The 19348-nt window shown below is 57.0% G+C and overlaps 2 long non-coding RNA genes across 6 annotated transcripts in view; one reads left to right on the top strand and one right to left on the bottom strand.

Moving 5' to 3' along the window:
- Positions 1 to 15857, bottom strand: part of LOC102901790 — a 110249-nt gene extending 94392 nt beyond the window's left edge. For all 5 annotated transcript variants that reach the window (XR_006588389.1, XR_006588388.1, XR_006588386.1 and 2 more), the window contains exons 1-10: positions 15721 to 15857; positions 14524 to 14726; positions 14138 to 14244; positions 13431 to 13470; positions 10378 to 10682; positions 9910 to 10091; positions 8455 to 8646; positions 4006 to 7313; positions 1247 to 1270; positions 452 to 612 (exon numbers count right to left, since the gene is read on the bottom strand). This is a non-coding gene — a long non-coding RNA (uncharacterized LOC102901790). The remainder of the gene's footprint in view (positions 1 to 451; positions 613 to 1246; positions 1271 to 4005; positions 7314 to 8454; positions 8647 to 9909; positions 10092 to 10377; positions 10683 to 13430; positions 13471 to 14137; positions 14245 to 14523; positions 14727 to 15720) is intronic.
- Positions 15858 to 16016: 159 nt separating this feature from the next.
- LOC123381431 lies at positions 16017 to 18090 on the top strand. The gene is made up of 2 exons (XR_006588390.1): positions 16017 to 16155; positions 16308 to 18090. It is a non-coding gene; the product is annotated as an uncharacterized LOC123381431 (long non-coding RNA).
- Positions 18091 to 19348: the final 1258 nt, after the last annotated feature.

A 19348-nucleotide genomic window follows, 5' to 3' on the forward strand; every position in this document is an offset into this window, starting at 1 on the left:
AGGGATGAGGGCTCTAGGACTTTGACCTAGGGATGAGGGCTCGACCCAAAGAGGGCATGTATTCTGGGCTCACTGGCCCATGGAGTCCATGGCTCCGGGGAGGAAGGAGGAAGGAAAGTAGGTCCTGAGAGGAGAGCTGGAGACTGCCCCAGATCTCTGCTCACTCCCCACCCCACCCTGTGCTTATGCTTGGGTGGGAAAGAAACCTCCAGAGCCCAAGGAGGACAGAGGGGCTCTAATGGTTCTCAAAGTAGCTGCCCATTGGCATCACCTGAGAGGCTTTGGAATGGCCAGAGATCCTGATGTAATTGGTTTGAGGCACAACTGGGAAGGTGGGATTATGTGAACCAACCATGTCTCAATTCCCCAAACACCACCGGGGGGTCCTACTCTATTTTAATTGTCTCACTTTAATCCATCTTACAAGAAACCTGTTCATTCGATGACTCACCTTAAATCTCTACTGAGTTTTCACATCCTCCTTGGGACAAATAATGTCTGACTCGGACTGCCCCTGTTTCCTTTTGTGATGATTTCCTCAAGATGTTTTTGGTGGTAGTGAGATCGTGGATGAAGCCACGTAGGTCCTTGCCTTTGAAAGGCTGGCCACTGCTAGGAAGTGAGAGAGAGCTGGTCACTGAGGCCTGAAGTGGGGTGTGGAGGAGAGGGTCACAGACACATCATACACCACTGTGCACATCCCTCCACCCATCAATCCTCCATCAGTCCGTCATCCCTGCATCCCTCCACCCTCCATCATTCCGTCATCCCTGCATCCCTCCACCTGTCCATTCTCCAAAAGTTGGTCCGTCCCTGCATCCCTCCACCCATCCATCCTCCATCAGTTCCTCATCCCTGATCCCTCAACCCATCCTCCGTCAGCCCGTCATCCCTGCATCCCTCCATCCAGCTGCCCACAAGGACCAGCTCCGGATGGACATCTCCACAGATGTCTGTGCAGAGGGAGCTGATGGTCATGAAACCAGATGCACCCAGACCCACACCTCCTGTGAAGAAGGTGGAGGTACAGTCTGACTGAATCTGATTGTGATATGACACATTTACTCAGAACTGACCAGGCCTGGATATTGAATTGGATGCAGTTAATTTGGATGCAGAAATTTGGATTAGGCAGAATACTAAAAAAGTGAAAATAAAAATTCATTTTTGCATGGTTCTAAATTTCCCAAATTTAATACAATTAAAACACTCACATCTCAGAAACAAACTGTCACGGACCATTTACCTTCAACTTTAGATCCTGGAAAACCTGTATGGGAGAGAACTGATCATGAGAAATGGGTCACAAAATATGCTGGCTTTTTCTTAAAAATTGAAACATCAAAACAGAAGATTTTGGGGAGAGTATTTCCAGTTGAAGCTCACTGAGGCCTCTTGTTAACTGGGCCAGGGCTGTCGGGGTCCCCTTGTCACGTGTGGAAGGAGCAGGAGGGGGGTGGGTGCAGTCCCTCCCCAGAGACACCTGCTCCTCCTGCAGACGGACCAGCCCGGGAGCACCTCAGGCAGCTGCACCAAGAGGAGTTTCCTCTGTGCGACAGCCCTTTACAGACGGGAGAGCTGGGGGCTGCTGGCAGGGCCGAGGCAGGACAGAACCAGCGATCTTCCTCCTTCACCCCTGCAGGTGGCCTCTCACCCCTGGGCCATTGGGTGCAGGACACAGGGGCCACAGTGGTCAGGTCGGCAGCAGAGGTTCCAGACACATGGAAATGCGCTCCCGATACCGTCCCCGACCCCGTGCCAGCCTCCACTCGGGGAGCAGGGATGCAGCAGTGGAGGCAGGAGCTGCTTCCTGGGGCCGTGACGGGGACAACAGGGGACAACGGGGCACACGGTGCGGGGCGAGCACACAGCTGCTCTGGGCGGTGAGAGCTGGGAGCCTGGTGGAGCCGGGCTCAGACAGCGGAACCGGTGCTTCTGCTGGAAACCAGGGCTGGGGACACTGGCTGACCCGGAGCCAGGCTGCAGGGAGGGCGGGACAGGCCAGGACACCGGGGGGGGGGGCGGGGGACAGGCCAGCCTTGCAGTATGGCACTGCCTCCTCCCGCCAGGGAAGAGAGACAGACGTGCTCCCTGACCCGGGAGGCCCTTCCTGCCCCCCAGTGCTGCCCTCGCCGGCGTCCGGAGGCTGAGAAGGCCCAGGAGGCCCGTAGCCACTTGTCAGTTTAATTCATGGTGTTTGGGATTCATTACAGAATAATTGTCTTATCGATTTGCGGCTGACATATTTACTGCTTTTGCTTTCAGATCAGAAAAGATGCAGTGTAGCTAAAGCAACTTTAATTATGTGGGTGCTTGGGAATCGTAAGAGTTGCGGGCATTTCAAATACTTTATTTTAAATTCTGGAACATGGAAATGACCGTCCATGACAAAATTTCAGGCCAGCGGGACGGGCGCCCTGAGAAGGCCCTCTGCGTTCTCATACCTCAGGCCCCTTCCCTGCCCCCAGCCTGGCCCCTGGGCGAGGGTCCCCTGTGCACCCAGCCCGCCGGCCGCAGGGTGCGCTTGCTCACGTGTCCCCTCTTGTTCCGGAAGCCTCATTCCAGCTGGGACACCTATTTATCTATGACACACTCAAGGGGGAGGTGGTCCTGGAAGGGAACCCTGCATGGGGGCTCGAGAGCATATGGGGACACCACCGCCCCCACCCACACACGTCCCAGTGCAGGAACCAGAAGGCCGGCGGGCTGCACGCTCGCTCGGTCAGACAGAGTCCTGGGGCCAGTTCGCGGGCGGGAGGGTGCTGGGGCCAAGCTGAGCAGGGAGTAAAGATCCTGCCCTGGGTCTGGCATGTCAACCCCCCCCCCCCAAGATGGAACCCGGTCAGGTCTAAGCAAGGCGATCCGAGGTGGTCCCAATGTGCACACGCCCTCGACTCGGGCCACTCTGAGGCCCTCCCAGTACAGGGTGTGACGGTGACCAGGCAGGCCCCCAGCTGCTCGACCTGGCTTCGCACAACCCGGTCAGAGGTCGGAGGCTGTAGGACAACACGGAACCCCCCACCACCTCGGTGTCTGGAAGTTACTATCAGGTGCCGAAAATAACCCGAGGGTTTCCACGGACAGTCTGGCTGGGTCACTCACAACTGCTCAACTCCCTGCCATGGCCCACAGAAAGCCAGGAGGAAGCCTTGGGAGGAGGAGGAGTTCTAGAAGTTTCTAGAAGTTTCTAGAACTCCACCGCGGGAGTCTGCCTTGTGGACTCTTCACACAGTTTCTGGCCGGCGTCTGGCAGACGCTGCCTGAAAACAGGCCCTCAGCCACCAGAGTTATGAGATGTGACTCCAGGAATTCCGGAGAGAAACCAGCTCCTCTGCTATTTCACTTCTTTCCAGAGCATCAGGATGGCCAAGAGCCTGGGGCTCCCCGGGAGAGAGCACCCCCGCATCTGGGGACAGCCCTGGGGGCCCTGACCACTGGCCGGGGTCAGGCCACCTCCTCCGCAGTGGATGTCCCCGCGGGCGACCTCGTTCACTCCCTCCACCACCGCTCACTGAGCAGAAAACTGCCTTGACTCGTGTCCAGTTCCGTTCAGTCATGCTCCTGCCTAGTAAGTGCCAACGGGACTCCTGGGAGCCGCGGGCGTGTGTGCCAGGAGCTGGCATCACAGAGCAGGTGCCAGTGGAGATGCAGGTCCCGAGAGCTGGTCTCACAGAGCAGGTGTCACACACACACTGGGAGGACAGCGGGGGGAACGGGCCGGGTGTGGCCTGCAGACATGGAAGACGGGGTCCAGCCCGAGGAGGCGCGGGGAGGCAGGCAGAGCCACACGGGTGATCCGGGACGAGAAGGATGACGGGCATTCGCTGGCGTTGCTGGATCCGCACGCAACCCACGCCCTTCTAGTAACGGGCCTGCATTTTCCCTGGAGCGCCATCGCCTCCCTGGTTCTGTGCGGGTGGGGGCTGGCTCCTCCCTTCAGCTGGGATGGCTCTGTGACCCAAGCCCAGCTAACCGCATCATCAGATTCCCCTGCCGGAGACTCACCCAGAGGCGGACACGGAGCCCTGGGCGGAGCACAACACTCTTGATTTTCCACCTAAATGACTGAGAAAGAAGAGCGCTGAGCTTTCTAGAAGATGCAGGTATTTGTGAGACTCGGATCCCACATGGAGACCCACGGCACGAAAAGGGAATCAGATTTGTGAGACAGAAAGGGAAGACAAAACCGCGGTACTGTCACAGGAGCCCCTGGATCGAGCCACGTCTGAAGCCGTCACCCTCCACGTTTTTGTTATACGAGGCAGTGAATTCTATTATTTGCGAGAGCTGCTTTGAGTTGTGTTTCTTTCTGCCACTTGAGATCGTATTAAGACAAAGACAAACCTGCCTGGTATTTTTCAATGCCATGTCAGGGTCTGCTCGGGGATGGGGAATTGGAAGAAACTCTCATACTAATAACGAAGATTTAAAAACTTGCTCTGGATCAGCGTTTCCCAGAGCTCTTAGTCATTCTGTATAAAGAGCCCCAAGTTCAATAGCACCCTGGGGAGCTCTGGCCTGACCACGGGGAACCTCTCTCTTCTCCTCTTCTAGAGGACACTGGGTTGCTCAGAGATTTTATGAGCTAATGTGTTTATGAATCTCAAACAGGGAGGGAGAGACATGGCACTTCCCAGCCCAGTTGTCCTGGGAGTTTGTTTTGGAGGGCACACACGGAAACACAGCGTCCTCCACGCACACGCACATGCACATGCACACGCACACATGCACACACACGAGAATTTGGAGGTGAAACCGTAGGAATCCAAGTCTATTCCTGGAAACCACCTACTCTGGCTACAGGGGACATGGCGCGTCCTCGGGGCTCTGTCCGTTCGGCACCTGAGCACCCGAGCCTGGAGGGAAGGGGCACGCGCATTGCTCAGGCACCATCAGGGCCTGCGGGAGTTGAGAGTGGCTCTGCGGGGCCTCCCTGTGTCGGCCGAGAGGTGGCTTCTGAGCCGAGGCTTGCAGGGTGCAGCAAGGGGCCCCGCCTGGTGGAGACACAGTCAGCCTCAGGCACCTACATGGTTCCCACCAACCCGATGGGGGCAGAGGAGCGGGAATCCTAGGTGGCAGGTTCCTTTAAGGGGTGGACTCGGCCTCACTGTTGTCTTGCCAGGAACGCAGCTGTGATGGGAGAGGTGGAGCAGCCCTATTGTAGCACAGAGGAGCATGGGATGCCCAGGCCACACGCCGTGGCAGATGCTCAGGGCACCTCGGTGGCCACACCAGCCCTGGACTGCTCTCCTTGGGTCCGGTGGCGAGCAAAGTGAGTTCCCATCGGGCTGGCTGTTGGTTCTGAACAAGCACAAAATCACATACTTCTCACCCTCGTACCCTCAAATGCCGCTGCTGCCAGGGGAGACTAAGAGGGAAGGGAACCAGAAGTAAAACGTCAGGCCCTCACAGAACTTAACACCACGTATCAGGCTGTCGGCCCACAGGACCCCCGTCCAGATACTGCCCGGGAGAAAGGCGGCTGCCCCAGGAGAGCACGTGGGCAGGTCTGGCCGCAAGGACAGCGATGGGGACGCCCACTCCCCATTCCCCCTGCGCCGAGCACCCAGGCCTGAGCGCGGCCCGCAGAGTCACGCTAGCCTGGTGCTCAGGCAGGGCCTCACAGCCCCTCTCTGCCGAGGCTGAGCAGCAGGGCCCAGGGGCACGAGTGAAGTTCAGCAGAGCCCCCGCCGCCCCTGCCCCACGGGATGTTCTCACAGGAGCCGTCCCCTCGCCGCTGTGGGGACTCCACCTGGGGGTCCTGGCTGGAGGCTAGAGGCCCCGTGCTCTGGGAGGTGGGAGGAGAGGGGGCTGCGAGGGGGGCTGGAAAGGGGGGATCCACTGGGGTCACATGTCAAATCAGTGCCCAGAACGGAAGCCCACTCTTCACTTGGATGCCGAGGCTACACGCTGTGTCCTCCCCACTCCCACTCCTGAGTCATCGGCTGCAGGGCCGGGGCAGCGGGCTTTGCGGCCACATCCTCTGTAACGGTACAGGGTGAGCACTAACCATCCTAACCGCTTGTTTCCAACAGCATTTCTCAGGAGACACACATTTTCCACAGCCAGAAAAAAACCTTCCTTGCTAATTTATTAAACTGCTTTATAGCCTAGATCTGACCAAAAGAGTTTATGATCGATATAAGTAATCTCTGTCTCTCTCTCTCTCTGTGTCTCTCTCAAACAGTCTTCCGCTGGGAAAAATATTGTTTTAATAACACAAACTGCAAAGCGGACTTCCCTAACACGTCCTCGGATGGAACATTTGCGGATACCCAGCTCCTCAACCAGAGACACGGCCCCGAGGGGCCCGCAGCGGCACCTCCCAAGGAGATAATATTTTCTATTCTGTGAGAGCCGGCACAGGTTTAAAACACTGCGAGAGGCTGATCTAATTTAGAGCCTGGCTCTGGGGCTGTCACGAATAACAAGCCAAACGTTTCCATTTTATTTTCTGCTAATGGCGATCAGTTCCACTCAGAGTGGAAAGTAGGCTTTAAGGGGCCTGGCTTCTGCCCCGCGGAGCTGCCCAGGAGGGTCCTAACCGGTGACCTCCATGCCCCTCACCCGCTGACTCACATTTCTGTCCATCCCTCTGCCTCACGTTGACCTACTAGCGCCCCGCTGAAGGGGGTCACAAGTACGTCACCTGGGCCTCACTCACCTGCCCCCCCGCCCTGTGCCCACGCCCCGCCCACCCGCCTGGCCCAGAGCTCAGAAGAACTTGCACCCGCATCTCCAGACCCACCTCCTGGCTCATTGCACCCTGATTCTCACCAAGGGCACCAGCCCCCTGGAGGGGACTCCTGTCACCAGGGACCCAGCCGGCTGTGCACCCTCTATCTGGCTGCAGTGAAGCTGCCACCAGAGCTGGGAGGGGATGTTCTGATGGTATTCGGTCAGCCCTGCCCCCACTGCCCTTCCAGGTCACCCGAGCTGTTTCCTCTTCTGCATCAAGCAGCCAGGGTTAGTCAGGGTCACTCGTGTTCAAACATCCTTACCGATGAAGGCACGAGAGGAGAGTGGAGGGGAGACGCTGCCCCATCACCAGCGTCCTCAGGAGGCCGCCTCACCATCGCCACCAGGAAGCACTCCTGCCCTGCAGCCCCGCTCTGCCGCCCCCTCCGTCGGACCCCAGCTGGGCCCTGAGCCAGCGGCCGCAGCGGGGACTCGGCGCCCTCAGACATGGGGAGCGAGCCCCTGGCCAGGCCCCGGCGTGAGGACACTGGTCCACGTGGAAAAGGCGAGCAGGGTTTCCAGTCTGCCGATGCGCCGACAAGGGCCTGGTGAGTCTTCCACACGTGCTTCAACAACTGGAAAAAAATCACAGAAGAACCAAGTCAAAGCACCTGATGTTGCCACCGGGAGACGCAGGGTACTTGTGAGCACACGCAGCTCCACGTGCCTGACCCGAGCGGGCCAGCAACCGGGCCACACCGGCCGCACGAGACCGAGGCGGAGGGCGCTTCAGTGACACGACACAATCCACAGTGACCGTGACATGGTGACTCTCCATGCAGCGACCCTGCCTTCTCCAGTGACGCTAACAGCAATGAACCGTGAGAATAAAACCTTTACCCGTGTCGTCAGTACCGTCTCAGAGAATCACCTACACCCTTAACAACTGAGCAGTTTGTGTCTCAACAAAGGAGCATACACTCCCAGGCTTTTACTGTGAATCATTAATTTTGTGTACAGTTTTTTCTCAAAAGAGAATAATAGTCCCACAATTTAAGTGACTGACTTTGCAGTGTACCTGCCTCCAAATCTCTTGATGAACCGAGCCTCCTGGGTGACTAACGGACGTGTGTGTGTCGTATCGTGACTCAGGAACGTGCCATGTTTGCTTCTTGAGGCACGAACAGCAATGAGAACAGAGACCCCGCAGGCGGATGCAGATGGAGGCCGGAATCCTCCTCCGGAGAGAACAGGGAAGGGATGGGTGTGTGTGAGGAGGGGGGCGGCGGACCCTGGGGTCTCAGAGACCTGTCCTGCGGCCCCCACAGCCTCGCTCTCGCATTCACCCTTTCTAGCCTCTGATTTCCAGCTACGAGGTTATTATTTGTATCTCATTCATTCATCCTATATGTATTTAATGAATTCCTACGGTCACTGCTGTGCATCTCGTGACAAACAAAAACACATGAGCTGACAGTCTAGTGGAAAAGACAAATAGGAAGTGAAGGACCCCATGAGGTGTGTAAGTGTCACCAAGGAAAAGGAGACCACACAGTCATGCCCACCTGGTCCAGAAAGGACAGGGAAGGTCCCTTGGGGAATGACAGCAGAGCTGAGATGGGGGACCTCTGGGAGTGGCCAGGAAGGGGAGCAGGGAGGGTGTTCCAGGCAGAGGTAACAGCATGTGCAAAGGCCCAGGGGCTGGAGCAAGGATGGACAAGGAAGGAGGTACAGGCGAGGCTGAGATGGGCAGGCTGGGCCTTGGGCCTTACTTACTCAGGTGTGAGGGGAGCAGGGCAGGTCCCCAGCAGAAGGGGCAAAGGATGAGATGTGTTTCTTTAAAAGCTCATTCAGTCTGCCCCAGGAGTGCAGAGGGGGCGAGGGAACATCTGTGGAAGCCACTAGACTAGTCAGGGGGCTGTGCGGGCACCAGGCAAGACACGATGCTGTGTTCCCTTGGGGTGGAGGCTGTGGAGATGGGAAAAGCAGGTGGATTCCAGGGGCAATCCAGGGGATTCTGGGCAAGAAATGAACAGGTTAGTGATGGGTCAGATACGAGGGGAGTGAAGGAGACAGAATATAAGGGATGAGTAAGTCGATGGACCGGGGTTCCGTTTACTAAGTCGGAAACGCCTAGGGAGTTCCGGAATGAGGGAACAGAGCTTGCTCCTGGCTCACTGACTTTGCTGCACACGAGCGGCCTGCTGCGCACGTCAAGGGAATGCCGGGACGTACGCACGTGCAGCCGGAAGACAGGAATGCCGCACACACGTGGATTTCAGGTCCCTCAATGTGTGGGCCGTCTCGAAGGCCGGGGACCAGAGGAGAATCTGTGTGGGACACACAGGCCGAGGAGGGAGAGCTGGATAGGAAGACTGGGCGCACGTTGCAAAGCCATGTGTGAAGGGGGTGCACAGAGGGAGGGGTGGCCGGTGACGGTGTCAGCTCTGCGGGGCGGCCCAGGTGCGCACGGGGAGACGGATACAGTGACTCCCGGGCACCGGTGGCCTTGGCAGGATGCGTCTGCGTTGAGTGTGGAAAAGAACCGGAACAGAGTGGGTGCCCTGGTGAGGAGCACTTCGGATGAGGCCAGCCGCGAGCAGAGCTCCGCGGAAGCGTGCGGCCACAGGCAGGGCTAGCGAGCGGGACAGACTGGAAATGGAGGGTAATTCCTGCCGGGAAGCAGGGTTCAATTCAGGGGCCAACAGGCCGGGAAGGTGACAGACAACGAAGCGGGCAGGGCGGTGTGCAAATGGAGCGGTGCCTGCCGGCAGCTCCGGCTGTGGAAATGCAGGCCCAGTGCCGGCAGATCCATTGAGGGGTTTTTGTTTCTGTTTTAAAGCTGAGAATCCTGCAGGCTTAGCTGATTTTCAGGAGAAACGCACATCTGCAAGCAGCTGCCGGACAGCCCGATAAAGGGAGGAGGGAACCCAGGTGCCCGTGTGTCTGCAGGAGGTGGTGCTCAGGGGTGGAGGGGACCCAGGTCCCTGTGTGTCTGCAGGAGGTGGCGCTCAGGGGAGGAGGGGACCCAGGTATCACTGTGTGTCTGCAGGAGGTGGTGCTCAGGGGAGGAGGGAACCCAGGTGCCCGTGTGTCTGCAGGAGGTGGCGCTCAGGGCTCTCCGTGCTGCTTGTGCGACAGCCACTTCTCAGCGAACTGCAGCCCCGTTTCTGCCACTAGACCAGGGACTGCACTGGGTGGTCTGTGTTTATCCTCCCCCTTCACACTCACATTCTTCTCTTGCAAGTCCTTCCTCAAAGAGCCCTGAAGGCTCTTCTTCTGGGTCCCCGAAAACACGTGCTCGATGTCAAATGCCCTGAAAGCCACAGTGGCCTCACTGACACGGAGCAGGCTCTCAGCTCCGTGTTCCGGCGGGTCCACGGGAGATCCGTCTGCTCAGGGCTCCAAGGAACCTGCCAGGAGGAGACAGTACTGGGCCTCAAGTCACACTTGCCCACCAGGAAAATCATCTCTCCGCAGGACGTGTGTTCTTGGCGACACCGAAGACGTCCTGAAACCCGGGAGGGCAGCACAGCAGACTCCTGCACGAGCCAGCTGAGACCTCCCCGAGCCTGCTTGGCGGGTGTGTCGCCCGGGGGCATTTCGGATCTGCAGAGCCAGTCGCGGTCCTCCCTACGGACCCCGCCTCCCGTGGTGCTCCAGGGACGGTGACAGAAGCACGGCCTGGTGGTGACATACCCGAATCAGGAATGTGGCTCCACACCTCACAGAACAGTTCCACTGCATTCTGACTTGATAACTTGGGGTGCTGACTGATGCTCAGACGGTCGGAAATGAGAAGATGTGAAAACACATGCATCTTCTCCTCTTTCTGATGAAATGCCAAGTTAAATCCCACTTTCAGTGGGAAGAGCAGACTCTTGGCTCATTACCCAGATGTAACTTGGCCGTGCTGGTCGGTTTAGCCCCGTTTGTGACAAATACACTACTGAGACTGGTGGGTTCAAATACATTTCTGATGCTGAAGTCTGGAATCTCCCACGCTGTGAGGAAAGACAGAAGAAATTTTCCGTTGGTTAAAAAAAAAAAAATCTCTCTAATAACTGCTGTCTCGCCTCCAGATCTCCTGCACCAGAAACGGGAGACTCCACCTTACTCCACGTTCTCCTCTGCTAACATCCTGTCTGAACTGTGACAGCCGGCAGCTACTGGCCGGGGTGCGTGCAGGCCGCTTGCGCGGTCTGCAGAGGACGCTGGTCCTGGTGGCTGATCTAGATCTTAGCCTACGGGAAAGCCTCACTATTCCTGTTATGAAGTTTCCTGCTCCCAGACGATGAGAATTAAGAAGTTAACAAAGAAACTCCAGCAAGCAATGGTTTGTAAATGCCTAAATTCACTATGCCGATCACCGCCACTAAAGAAAAGAAAAACGAGACTAACGTAGAAGAACGCATGTAACTGGCCAAAACGAGAACAGAATACGTTCCTCTAATGTTAATATGACAATTTCCTGCCATCTCTCAAAATAAAACTCAGGATAATAAAAAAGAAACTTTAAACGAGGCAAAAACATGACACCTAGGTTCTAAAGTCCACTGGCAACTGACTACAGATGGCAAATTCTGACATGTCTGTTTCGGAAGCCATCAGCCGCCTCGTCTGATGCCTGGCGGAGAGCGTGAGATGGGCTGCGTCTGCCTGCAGGGAGGGTCTGTAGGAGGCCTTCTCTGGGAGGTTCTACCAACACCTCCAGGGTGGAGAAGGGAGGGCCACCGGGACTACGGGAGGAGTAGCCCACAGCACACAGCTTTAGAAGGGACCCATGGAGATGGAGAAAGGTGGGTGGAGACCGGGAAAGTTTGGAGGTCAAGTCAACAGGTTAGAAGTGGGCTGTCTAGGAGGGAACCTCACCCAAACGGAAAACCTCAGCTCTGCATGAGCCCATGTGAAGAGGACGGAGAGACAAGCTACAGGCTGGAAGGAAACACTGGCAAACCGTACATCTGACAACGAAATAATGTCCGGAATACGTTAACAACTCTCAGAGTTAACCAGTGAAAATACAAACAATCCTATTAGAGAGTGCACAAACCACAGGAACAGACGTGTCACCAAAGAGGACGTATGAATGGCAAATAAACCCATGAAAAGATGCTCCACATCACTACCCATCAGGAAAACGCAAACGAAAACGACACATCTATCGGAACGGCTAAAATAGAAAGTTGCGAGTGAGAACAGCAAATACTTAGAAGGTGGGGAATCAGGTCAGTCACACGTTGCTGGCGGGAACGTGTCATGGTACAGCTGCCGTGGAAACCAGTTTGGCAGTTTCATATAAAACTACACCTACAACCACACGATCCCACGACTGCGCTCTTGGGCGTTTCTCCCAGAGAGAAGAAATGTTCCTACAGGAAACTGCACGTGAATGTTTCCAGCAGCTCTATTCATAACAGCCCCAAAACCCGAGACAGCCCTGCTGTCCTTCAACGGGTGAATGGCCGAACAAACTACGCCCGGGCCGTGGAACAGTGTGCAATGATGGAAAGGAATGAATTGCTGACGTGTGCAAAAATTTGGATGAATCTCCAGGGAATTATGCTCCAACGAGTGTCGTGGGGAGGAAAGGTCCTCAAGTATGGACCCAGGGAGGCTGGAACGGGAGATGGCAGTGAGAGTGACAGTCCTCATCGTCCTGAGTGCAGTCAACCATCTATGACTCGATCAGTGGCTGTGGTCTTCTCAGAGATGGGGACGGAAGGATGACCACTGTAGAGACAAAAGGGGCACTTGCATAGATTTGGTGTCTGGATGTGGCGAGACATTAACAATCATCAGAGGGATGGAACGGAGTGCATGGAACAGAGTGCATGGAATGGAATGAGTGGAAGGGGTGGGATGGAACAGAATGAACATGTGGATGGAACTGCATTGAAGCTCCTTGCAAAACTTCTTCTTTAACTTCTCTTCTCTTTATCATGCATACTTGCCTTCTCCTCGGTAACTGTCTCGGTAAGATCACAACCTCAGAGTCAACAGGCGTTTCAGGAACAAACTGAACTGTAGCTGCAGTGACTGCAGATATGAAACAAACACAACTTTTGGGAGAAGGTTACTAAGTCAGCTAAAAAGAAACTTTTTAAAAAGCGAGCACACAGTTCACACCTACGTTATCAATTACTTGGGCATTTTCACCCGTTGAAAGAGAAATCTGCCGTAGAAGGGAACTGAAGTTTTGATGCAACAGGGCCAACCTTAACAGCCTAGTCTACGTTCCCAAAAGTGCTTCTCAGGTAGAGGGCATTGCTTCACTCGCCTCGGACCGTCAGACAAGGTCACTGAGAATTGGCCAATTTATCCCCATTCCCCCAAGAAAACATATTCTCCCGCCCCCAAACCACATCTTTTCTATTCATTCACATATTCCTCGTTGCAGGGCCACCATATGAAGTCTTCAACATGGCCTCAGATGCTCTTTAATCAACGTTAACACCCAGAGATCAGCCCTCGCTGCCACTGGAGGGGCTTTTCTGCTACAGACGGAGAAAAGGAAGGAGCGCTTCCCCGTTCGGCCCACTGCGCACCGCACCCCTCCTGCCCTCCCCCCCCCCACCACCTAAAGCTCTCCTTGTGATCACAAGGAAAAACAACTGTCCTAAATGCAAAACCAAATCAGAGAAGGGAAAGTCACCCATCTGCACACGGTGTGGCTGGTGGTGAGGTAACAGCCTAACAAGTCCTGGGAGAGTGGGTGGTGATGCCTCCAGGGAAAGATGGTAACTACTTACAGGCATCACAGGGTCTTTGAAATCCACTGCCTCAGCAACCCTTGAAAATAAAAGGGACATTATTACAAAATGGCAAAGGAAGGCATTCAGCTAGAAAATGGGCTTAAAACCTAATATTAAACTTCAAATCATTGAGCCAGTGATCCTTTTGGGTGAAATTTTCAATTCTATCACTGAACGCTACTCTATTTAAGACTCTGTTCTGGAACCTACGGGGACATCCAGAAAGATGAAATATAATCCCTTGGCCACAAATAACAGACAATTTAGTTAAGGTCCAGCAGAATGGCCCAGGAAGCTGACGGACAACAAAAAGAGTCCACACAACTGGGGACACAATCTCAGCAATCCCACATCACCATCTGTGTGACCTTGGGGAGACCACTTGTACCGCCAGAACTTTAATTTTCCTAATTATAAAATGGTGTGATAAATAGTAGTGGTGGGTGGGGGGAAGAATAAAAAATCTTTTCTCCCCTACACCTCCCAGCTCCACCAGCTGGGCCTCGGGAACCAGACTGGCCACAGAGAAACGAGAGAAGCACAAGAAGTTTCCTCGCACGTCCACCAGAGCGTCCAGTGATGAGCAACTCCAAGGGCGGCTAGTCGCCGGGCTCACGCAACATGTAACTAAAAGAACAAGCTTTGGGAGAAGGACAAGGACTTCTGAGTTTCCAGGGCACCATATTTTGGGAAGGGAAACATACGGGGGAGCTAGGGAAGATGAAGACAAGTCCGTGAGCCATGTTCTGTAGATCCCGAGGTGCGATCCCTGGGCTGGCGAGGGTCCAAGTGTGTCCCTGGAGATTAGCTCCTGTTCCTCCCAGCAGAAAGGAGACAAAAGACACCTCTCTGAGTCGATGTCCTCACTTTAGGCAAACAGGTGCAGAGCAGGGAGTTTTCTTTTGTATCCGCTTCTTCATAACTTCCTATCGCGCCTTCAGCCCGAAATAATCCGCACATGCCAGTGGCACCTCTTGGGGTGGCACATCTGAACGCACTTCAGGGGACGTCTGCTGTCCCGCTGCCCAGCTGCCCCGTTCTGCTGGTAAAGGCCCTCAGTTTCCCTCCAGGTGACCGCCCCTTCCCTTACCTGCAGCCCACGTAAGTCGAAGTTGACTCCATCCGTGGCTGGGAAGCAACCCGTTACGTGGCCTGAGTTAACAGCACGCTGTCTCCCTCAGGCCGCCGTGCCTGTTCGGGCATGAGTGCGTGACCCAGGCAAGTCCAGGAAGGAAGGTGCAACAACACTCGGACGGAATGCTGGCTCAGGGACGCGGTGCCGAGGGAGGAGGCCTGGGAAGGGAGAGACCGTGAGCGGCTCAGAGCGGAGAGGCTTCCCATCAAGTGGACGTGGAGCGGAGCTGCGGCCGAAGCTCACGTACACACAGGCCTTGCCAACCACACGTGCCAAAGAATGAGTCTGCCTTTGCTTCAGACACTTCAGGCTGGGTCTGCTGTCATTTATAACGCAATTAAGATATCCCACCTGGTACAGAAAAGCCGATGCAGAACTGAGACGGCACTGACGGTATACGGTAGGTGTTGAATACACGACGACTGTGCCAATGTTCCTGCCACCTGGAATCACTTAACCCCTCCCCCGGTCACTCGGCCACCTGCTTCTTCTTTCCTCATCTGCACCCCTTGTGCCTCCCAGCTCAGTTGTCCAAAGCGCCCACTGAGATTTCCACCTGTCCCCGTGGGGGCGAGTCCCGTGCCCTGGCCGTCATCTGACATTGAACAAGGCCTGTGTTTCCCTCCTTCAACAACGGGTTTTCTCTGAAAGACAGCCTGGAACAGCCAGGATGCAGCCAGGATGCCCCAGTCACACAGTGAGGCCGTGCTGGTCCAGAGAGGCGGGGGGGGGGGGGGGGGGGGGGGGGGGGGGGGGGGGGGGGGGGGGGGGGCAGCTCGCAGCATGCACCCCTGCCCCAGCACTGCTCCAGCACTGCGTCCTGACTCCTCCCACGCTTCCCGGATGGAGAACGGGCCTCCAGGAAGCGCGCAGAGGTGTCCCAGGGAGAGAACAGCCGGAGCCTCCCCTTCTCCGGCTGGGCCACTCCCTCATCAGGAGACGCGACCGAGGCAGGGCAGGGTAGAACCCGGGGCACCGCGCATCCGAAGCCCCTCCCCCGGCCTGAGACCGCCTGGGAAAGGGCGGTGGAGACGCGCAGCGCCGTGTAATACACACCAAAGACACGCGTCGGGATGAGATCAGACCGGGAGCCCCTTTTCCTCAGTGACTGCCCCCCCCCAGTCCCTCTGCCCCCCTACACGCGGTGCTCACGGCGGACAGGACGGCTGCTCCCCGCGTGGGAAAGGAGACCCCGCTGGTGACCTTGGGCTGCAGGCTGCGGGTCCAGGCTGGGGCGGAGCCGCGACCGTCTGCCGCTTCGCACCGTGAGGCTGGTCCGCGAGGAGGCAACGACAACCTCACAGTCACACCGGTGCTTCCAATGCGCGCAAACGGGCTTCTTGTTCTGTTGCCACGTCCCTGCTGTCGAGCATAACGACAGGCAGCATTTCTCGTGCGCTGATCGCGGGCCAGCGTCTGTCGTCACCGCCAGCAGAGCACAGAGGTGACGTCACCACCCATTTCTGGGACGGGGAAGTGACCAGAGAGGTCACACAGAAGAGCGGGACAGTGAGCCCCATCCCGTCAGCCAGGCCAAGGGGCTCCAGACCGTCTGCACCGAGACGAGCGGCCACTGCGAGGCTGGAGGTCAGGAGCAGGTCCCGGCCCGACCTTGGGAGCCCCGGGGTGAGACGGGCGCAGCCGGGGCCCCTGTGTCACTGCGTGGAGGGCACCCCCACTGACCGTGCTGGACCCGGCACCGGTGAGAAGTAGACGCCTCGGTGCTCGGCCTCCAACAGGTGACCTCGACGTGTTACTGCGGCAGCAAGGGGGCGAGCAGTGGCGAGACTGACAATGACACGCTTCCTGTTTGGATCCCAGGCTCCGACGCAGACATCAGAAGGGTGACACCGTCCACACACCAGCATGGGGGTGGCCAGCCGCCCTGTCACCCTTCTGGGAAGCCCCGCCCAAGTGGGCATCTTCATCCACGCTCATCTGGCTTCGTGGAGAGTCCGTGTGCACATCTGGCCTTGGCCTGACTCCTGCCTGTCCCGCCCTGTCCCCAGCTCCTTCCTCTCCCCCGACTCCGATTCTCCTGCGGTCTGCCTTTCCCCATTTCCCGCCCCCACACCCCGATTTTCCACACCCCGTTATTGTGCGGCTGAGGCTACCACGGCATCCACCCGGTCTCCACAGGCCAGGGGAGACAGTGTGCAGGCAGGAGCGAACCACGGTGGTTCTGGGGCAGGTCTCCTAGTGCGTCCCAGAGCTGCCCCTGGGGCGGCATGGGGACTTCTGGAACATTCTTTCCACTGTACACCTGCTCCAGAAGCGCATCCCGTGGGGAGCCTGGAAGTCCTCAGAGAGGAGCAGCCTTGACCCTGCCCATAGCTTTTTATGATTGGCTGAGCCGTCGTGCCAATCTTGCGCCACTAGCCCGGTGATTGGTCTAGGACATCATGTGACCCAAGCCTGGCCAACGAACTGCGAGGGGCTGCCTGCAGGGGGAATCATGGGAAAGATTCCCCTGCTGGATGGGAGGGGAGGCGCCGCGTGCCTTGGGTTCCCCCCGTGACGCGGTGGGGGGAGGGGCGTGCTGCCGGTGTCGCTGCGGCCTTTTGGACGCAGAGCAGGAGGCCTGAGGCTTGCCGGGGACTGAGGCGTGTCCGGCAAACATGAGCAGGGCGGCAGAGCCAGACCCCCGCGGCCACCCGCCTCCAGGATGCCCGGCTCGGACGGTGGAGCTGTTCCGTGGCCCACACGGGGAGACTGAGGCTGGCAGAGAGAGAGAAGCGACCCAAACCCAGGCTTCTCCGACTCCAGAGTCACGGGGCTCCTGTAGCTGAGGACGGTCCCTTGTAGCACTTGTCAGACTGTGGCCCGTGTCCACGCCCTCAACTGAGCCTCCTGAAATCCTTGCCTGTCGGTGGTCCTGCTTCCCGGAACCTCGTGTGCTCCGCGCACGATCGGAGGAAACCCGGGAAGTCAGGCTCCTCCCTCCGCTTCCGGATGCGCGGACACGTGGTTTGTCCTGTGACTCCGGATCTGTGCTCAGCAAGGAAAAGGAGATGAGAAAACGTTTGCAAAGCACCTCCTCCTGTAGCGGGCGCCGTTGTGTGTCCTTACTCAGCAGGGACCCATTTAGTCTTTGGGAACCGCGGGACGCTTGGGATTCTAATGCATCTGGACGGGGTCAGAAGAGGTGCAGGCTGTGTGCCCCCCCCCCCCCCCAGGACCTCTGCTGATAGGGTTTCCCTGAATCTGGCAGAGAACCACCGTCACCTCTGCCGGGCTGGAGGGCAAGGTGCCGCTGCGGCAGGGCCTCCCTGGAGGGCCGCACGGTGCCCCCCATGCGACAGGCTGCTGAGCCCAGAGATGTTCTGCAGACGGAGGTTTGCCGTGACAGCTCCTAGAAACCACGGCAGCTCCTTCCCAAGTTACTAGAGCTGCAAACCGAGGTAAAGGTGGGATTTGTGTGAGGCTTTCGATCATAGAAACACAAATGGCACCTTGGTCTCAAAGTAACGACTCTCTGAATTCTAAATAAAATGCAGGAGATTCACATTTTCCCCCCTGCGCCGACACTCTCTCTAGTCCTTCTGTCGCTTCTGTGAAAGAGAACAAATCCCACTTTTCACAGTGGAAGCCAAAAGACGGAAATCTCAAAGGGCGAAAGGAACGCATGCTGGTTTTGCCGGCAGGGGATCTGTTTCCGCCTCCAGACCAGCCTGTCTGATTCGCCCTCGGGGCGCCCTCCCTTCCGTGTGTTTTGGGTAAGCCTGACCCTGCCGCTGTCTCAGGGAGGTCACCGGTGACCCCGGCCTGGGCCTGTCAGCTGGTTGTACACCTTGTCCCGCCTCTGCCTCCCCAGTCACGGTGATTGGCTCCTGGAGACACACGGACCACCTTTGCCAAGAAAAGTCGGGCCTTCCCCCTTTATAGCAGCTGTCGGAGAAGAGAAATTCTCCGTTCTGCTGAGGCTGTTGAGAGGTGAAGCTGGGACTGGGGGCAGCGGGCAGGCTTCCGAGGTTGCCCCGCCCCTAACACAGCTGCCGGGAATGCAGGAGAATGTAAATAGAGCGAAGACTCCTTGGTAACGTCCTCAGAGCTCCTGGATCGAGCCGTCCCTAAAATGACTTCTCCTTACCCCTCCTCTCTTACCTCAGTCCTTCTGGAGATGGATTTTCTGTCGCTTGAAATTAAAAGAGCTGCGATTCCGTGTCAAGCGAGGCACTCAAGTTCAGAACCTGAGCAAGGGCAGGCCGCGGTCGGGGACCCAGACCGTTCACCCCCTAGCCCTGAACTTGCCCCGTTGTTCTGGCTGTCAGTTCGGCAGACTTTCTGGCAGACGATTGCGTATGGAAACTCATAAGCCACAGCCCTTCTTTAAGAAGAGAAAGTGCACTGTCTCCTGAAAAAATTGTGGTGGAACCGGGGGGCGGGGTGGATGGAGGGAACTGACCGAGCGAGAAGCTGCCCTGCAGCCCTGGAGCTTTCTCTGGGGTCTGGCGTGCATTGTTCCGGTTTGTCTGCATAGGTGCCGTGTGCTGGGTACCTCTCAAGCCCACCTCACTGATGGGGGGTGGGGGAGAAGGGAGAAGTGTCTCCCCACGTCCCACGGCCTATCCTGGTGGGAGGAGGATGTTCTGTAGGTCGGTCCACCTGCGGGGTGGGGGGGGTGGGGACAGGGAGCAGCTCTGAAGCACCGCCCTGAGTGGGCAGGAAGGGGGCGTCCTCAGGCATCGTGAGGCCCGTCAGAGCCGGCGCGCAGGAGGCATGTGGTGAAATTCTTGATCAAAAGTATTCAGATGCACTAATGAACCCAGAGTAATCACCA

Source organism: Felis catus, chromosome D3 (genome assembly GCF_018350175.1).
Source record: "Felis catus isolate Fca126 chromosome D3, F.catus_Fca126_mat1.0, whole genome shotgun sequence".
Lineage (NCBI taxonomy): Eukaryota > Metazoa > Chordata > Mammalia > Carnivora > Felidae > Felis > Felis catus.